Consider the following 6,749-nt stretch of genomic DNA (forward strand, 5'->3'; position numbering starts at 1 on the left):
GGCCTATTAGCTCAGCTGGTTAGAGCGTCGTGCTAATAACGCGAAGGTCGCAGGTTCGAGACCTGCATGGGCCAAATCTTTCCTTTTCACGCTTTCTCCAGATCTTTTGGTGGAGGAATGGATAGTATAAATCGCACATATATTATCAAAAGAACAAGACGAACCTGTGTGTGTCGGTGTTCCATTAATTCTGTGGTTGAAGCTGCAATTCTGCAGAGTACCTACAGAGATAGACACGTCGTGTGTGCTTGAATGCAAACACGTGCTGCATGTACACAAATAAAATATAGGTACTGCCTTTGTTTGCAAAATAAACATTTTCATATAAGAAAAACTAAGCTTGGATGGGTGTCAAAATTTTTACACTATTTATCCATCGCAGTGTTTGCCTTTTATGTATTTTATATTCTCAGAGAAAGAAATCTTTAACATTTTTATTCAATTATAAATTCATTTTACCAATCACAGCACCGTCAACTTATGTTAGAAATAAGAAGAATTGTTGTCGTACCTCGAAGAAAATAAAAGAAACCCATTGAACCTTTATCAGTTCCAAAGGCTTAGCAATAAAATGAGGTGTTCATACTATCAGATGAATAAAATAAGAAATCACAAAAGGAAATTAATAGGTTATGTCATTATGAATTGTTGTCTTATAAGTAAGTTCGTCTCTATTTATGTAATTGTTGTATTAGAAGATATCTCCAAAATTAATACGATCTCTCTAAAAACCGTACACCCGAAATTTGAAAGTAGACGGTGGTAATATTGTTCTTCTCCTAAAACTCGAAAGAAAGCAGTAAGTTTAAAACTCAAGTAAGGAAAACGCAGTGGGAAACGTTTTTTAGATTTTAGGATGATTGTGAATGCTAACAGGATGTCGGTATGTATAAGCTAGGAAAGGCAACATAAAGAATAAAATGAGATAAAATTATTGTAGCAATAATAGTTGTATTAACCGCTGCTGTAATTAGAGGTATTCAAAAATACTTAATTTGATTGATTTAATCCGTTGACTCGTCGATCCAAACTTAAAAATTTTGGGTAATTCAAAAAATTTATCTAACCTGTGATTTTTCTCAGGTAGTTGGGCCAGGTCTGGGCCAAAAAATTATAATTGGGTACCCGACCCGGCCTGACAGTTTTAATTTATATATATATATATATATTTAAATTATGTTTTTATTTTAGGTTCCTTAATATTTTTACTTTAAAACTAATTTTTTTCTAGGCTTATATTATGTAACTTTAAGTTTTATTTTTTTTCAAAATTTTTTATTAATTTTTGAATATGATAATCGAAGGAAAAAATACGATCGATATTAATATTCTTAATGTTTTCTTTTGAAAATAAACTTTAATATATATATATATATATATATATTCATTTATTTATTCTTAAAATTAACTTCAAATCATTAATTTTTGTGCATATATTATGTGTATTATGAACTTTTAAATTTTATGTATTTTATATATTTTTTTTAAATTTTAATTTTAAAATAATATATATGAATCAAATATCCAAATTTTACAAGTACCCAACTACTAGATACCTGAACTTAACGAGTCGGGTCATAAACCAACAAATATACTACTCGAAAAATCAATTACCCAAAAAATGTGGGTGAAGACCCCTAGCTGTAACATCTATAATAAAAGGCTGAAAACACTTAAATAAATCATGTAATAATGTTGCAATAAACTTGATTAAAATCTGATTTAATATCAGTCAATCAATCACCCGAAAATATATTATAATTAACATATGCAATAAAATTCATTTTACAATTCCAAAAATCTCTTCACAATGATGTTTTTCTTTTAAAATCTTTGATTCAAAAGTACGAGGACATTTTGCCTTGAAGAATAATTGCAGTGAAGCTTGAGATTTTTTATTTGGGATATTTAGTTAGGTAACCCATCACTGTTAAATTGATTGACAACGACTGCTCTGCTCCTGCCCCAACTGTTATGACAATTATAATTCTCATACTATTATCATTTCTTCCACGATTTACAATTTTATTTTTTATTTTTTCTCTTTCATTGCTTAATATATATATAATAAGCACATCTAATTGTACTAACAAAATATTTATTTCTTTTCAATTGTAGATTAAATGGTTCTTTATATAAAAAATTTATTGTTAACTTTATTTGATATAAAAATAAATTGTATTTATTTTATATACGCTATATGCATGAATAATTATATTTATTTGATATAAAAATAAATTGTTGTAGTTATTTATATATATAATTGAATGAAAATCAAAGTTTTAGATATACATCTTAATCAGAATTAAAATTTCATATATATAATTATAAAAAATCAATATATATTACATTATATATTTAGTTCATACATCAACAACAACAACAAAACACAATTCTCATATGCAATGGGGTAAGGAAGAAGTAAGGTAGTAGGCTGCCCCTAACGTCAGGTTGAGAGTAGCTTTTGTGGAAGACCTCCAGCAGTCAGAAAATTAAAAATATAGATAAAATGTAATGCATGTATAAATAAATAGTTGAAAAGTATTAATATGCAGTCATTAATATCATTAATATTATATGCGCGTCTGTAATGGGAAGTAATCCCTGCAAATAAACCCATGCGAAAAAATCTCTGCATTTAGACAGAAACGTAAAACTCGGCTACATTTAAAAGTGAAGAGAATGATACACAGAAGTCAACGATAGGAAGCCCAGTTCTATGCCTTCATAAATACCGATAACAGAAACGTATAAAAAGTAGAAGTCATGGAAATTACTACAAAGGCATTAAAAAAAGACAGAGATGATACACACTAGTGATGTGACCCACACTACTCGACTATCCTAGTCTTAAGTCTCCATACTTTCCTATCAGAGGTCATGTCCTCGGTAAGGGCTAAATCCATCAAATCAGTTCTCAAGCAGTCTTCTCACTTTTGCCTTGGTCGTCCTCTCCTTCTGGCACGTCGACTGTAATCGACTCTACCCTCCTGACCGCATCCGACGGTAGTCGCCTAAGGACATGCACAAACCACCATAATCTTCCCTCCCTCAATTTTTCGGAAACAGACACCACCCCCAAAGACATCCTAATAGCAGAGTTTGTTGCCATATCCCACAGAGTCCTACCACATGTTCATCGAAGCATTCTCATTTCTGTTGCCTCTATCCTCCTTACGCGATCCTTCTTGATTGTCCAACATTCGGATCCATACAACAGCACTGGTCTTATTGCCATTCTATAAAATTTTCCTTTTAGTTTTAGAGGCACCTTCTTGTCACACAAAATTCCAGTAGCAGCCCTTCACTTTAGCCATCCCGAATATATATGTAGGAAATAAAAAGTATGATAACACAATCCAATCAAATATGGTGACGAAATTAAACGTCCAACTAAAATATAATGACAAATCGATTAATTGTTATATTCCTAAACCTCTAATTTTAGCAAAGGGTGACGTTACGAATGGGGTTGGCCACAGCATACGCGAGAACTGCGTCCAATTATTATCCTAACGAGATAATTCAATCATATGTCCCTAAATTATGTTTAGATTTTTATATTAGTCCCAAAGTTTTTAACATTTTAAATTAATCCCAAACTATTAATATCATTTCAAACACATCATCATGTTAGTTTAGTAAATTATTTGAACATAAAATGTCAACTCAAGTTCCACATGAAACATTTTTAAATTTGTTAAATCAAAATTTAAACATGTGTACATGTTGGTGGACAGTTTGGATATGTCATGTAAACAATTAATTGTAATTAAAATTTAAGAGTGTTATATTTTAACACATGGATGAGTCTACATACTGTAGTGAACATTGCGCACCATAACACATCACTAAATATTTTTTTTTATTAAGTAAATATTAAAAAGATAAACTACACGTTTAATACCTAAATTATCACTTTTGTTTTATTTTAGTACTTAAATTTTATTTTATTTTCAAAATATATCTAATGTTTAGTTTAATTTTCAATTTGATATCCAACCGTTAAAAACTACCCTTCTAATAGCTTTTCAATGTGTTGTAAATTCGTTAACCGCCTTCTTTCCACCGATCTTTCCTTAATTAGGTTAATAGCTTCCTTGTTATCTGTTCCAATAACTACCCTTCTGTCACCAATCCTCCAAGCTACGCTTAAACCCTACTCTGCTTCAAGAATAGAGCAAATCCCTACATTTCTGATATATTCCCATCGCCAGTCTCCACTATGATCCCGCGCAACATCCCACAAGTTGCTTCTTTAATGCTCCGATGTCTGGTGCCATCAGTATTTAACTTAAACTAGTTTGGTTCAGGTTTCTACCACTTACTCCGGTTATTAATCCTACTGTGAGCACCACCGGTAAGCGTTGTTTTAGCGATTTGTATCTCCCATGTTTGGCGAATAGCTCGTTGGATGACTGAATCTCTTTTTATCATTTATGGGTCCAAAATAGTCTGGTTTCTTCTTTTCCAAATATTCCATACTGCTTAGATGAAGAAGGTAGGCTACTTTTCAACTTTTGATAATGGGGACTAGGTTGATGCAAGTTTCTTTCGCATGAACATAAGTTCCGCATTTAAAACAAAATTGATGCAACCCCTCGTATTTAATCTTTTGAACGAATTCATCGATCCCCATGAACGGAACAAGAGATTTATTCAAATCGATGACGACCGTAATTCTAGAGAACTTACCTCTCTCCCCGGTTGTTTCAATGTAGTTAGGACTTCCAATAGATGGCCGTGTTCTTACTAGTGTGGGTGTTGATAATTTGGTTGGTTTGTGCTGCAAGTATCTAGGAAATGTTTTAGATTTGTTCAACGGTGACCTAATCTCATTAACGTGACTCCAAAACAATTTTCGAGAGTTGGATGAAGATTGTTCTAAAGAGGAGGGACAAGTATTCACTCAGACATATATTTTGTGAATCAAATGAGAGATCTTGATGCCTGAAAAATCTTGTAACCAAGTGCATGCAATGTGGTTGCGTCATCTCTTTACTTTTGAAGAAGTGGGCACTTTCAGTTGGGGATCGATATTTTAGCTTTTTTCTTTGGAAAAATGTGTCGAGTGACAAATCATATCAAAGTGGTGTTGACGGTTGTCTCTATCTTCTACAATCCTAGACGTGATATCACATGTCTTTTTTATATTTGAGTCTCGTGAACGAGACATTTGTCTTCCCTTTCTTACTAAGGTAATTTCAATACTTAATTTATTTATAAATAAGTTTATTATTTATTATAAATTTGAGTAAATCTTTTTTATATTAAATAGATGGTCATCGATGAAAAACCATCGTGAGATCCCTGATGAATTATAAGTCATCAAGTTATTAATCAAGCAAAAATCAAGTTCAAATGTACACTTTAAATTATTAAATTTTTTATTTACTTATCGTTATAATTAGAATCTCATTTATATGTTGATAATATATATATATATATATTTCCAATGAATACCTTATATGAATGAATATATATATATATATATATATATATATATATATATATATATATATTTCCAATGAATACCTTATATGAATGAAGAAATGAGGGATTGCATCCTACCTCACTTGAGAGGTGCATTATACGTATAACATCCAGTTGTGCTTCTTATCTGTTATGTTAATGTTGAGTGGCATCTGAGTGACTGCGTGCTTCGTCAGTTTGGTTTCACATAATTTATTTCGAAACCACCCATTAATCTTAATAAATGCATAACACTGACAGATGAGGTAATCCTAATGTTGATTGGAGCGAGAAGTACAACAGGTGGATAGTGATGTGGGATAATTGGTATTAAAATATTCCCTTTCTTCATTATATTTCAGAAACTAATTTTACGATTTCATCTGAATATATATTTAGTTCAATCGAAAATGGGAAGTAATTCATACTTTCTAATAAGGCACAAGACATTTCTATTCATCTCGTTGGGAAAAACTTTAACTGACACGAAGAACATATACTTTCGATCTGTCTTCAATAGCACCACCGAAAACCCACAACATCCATCATCTGGACTGATGTTGAGCTCGTCGGGTTACATCCAAAGCCCATTGGTTTACATGCCAAACCTCCTCAGAGGATGTTATACACCTATGGGCCCGATGTTTGCTTCATATGCATCGTATCTGGTTGGTGGTACTCTTCCACCAACACCATTATTGTATGCAGTCCAGTTACCAATATCATTATAATCGAATCTTATATTTTTTAATTTGATTTTTATAATCGAATGTTATATTTTGTATTATTTTTTTTTAATTTTAAAACAAATGAACTTCTTGTAGAACAAACCTTTATTGAGTGGGATGCCACATGCGTTCTATAGACCACACCTTATTATCACGTTGTACGAACGGATGATATTTTAATAAATATAGGGGAAAGCCGAAAAGGATGACATTTCAGTAGATATAAAATTTTAAGGTGAATTTTGGGTAAATTTGTCATTGAAATACATACACGTGGCCTTAAATCCTAGCGAGTAGAGTTCCTCCGCACCCGCGCAAGTGGAAACACATAACCCTCTTTTGATAGGAGGGCACAAGCAACTCTATAAAAGGAGCCAAGCCACATTCCAGGATTCAACTGAAGCGCCTTATTCTTTCTCTAGATTTTCCCCCGTTTTCTTTCATCCTCTTTGTGAAATCCAAAAATCTGCAGTTTTTCTTCCGGTTTTCAACAATACCCGATAAAATTATCGTTTAGATCGTGATCTTTAATTTTTAGGAAAGGAATTC

General features: G+C 32.0%; 1 non-coding gene across 1 annotated transcript; it reads left to right on the top strand.

Moving 5' to 3' along the window:
• Positions 1-74, top strand: TRNAI-AAU. The gene has a single exon. It is a non-coding gene; the product is annotated as a tRNA-Ile (tRNA).
• Positions 75-6,749: the final 6,675 nt, after the last annotated feature.

The sequence above is a fragment of the Hibiscus syriacus genome, unplaced genomic scaffold (assembly GCF_006381635.1).
Source record: "Hibiscus syriacus cultivar Baekdansim isolate YM2019G1 unplaced genomic scaffold, ASM638163v2 tig00110388_pilon, whole genome shotgun sequence".
Lineage (NCBI taxonomy): Eukaryota > Viridiplantae > Streptophyta > Magnoliopsida > Malvales > Malvaceae > Hibiscus > Hibiscus syriacus.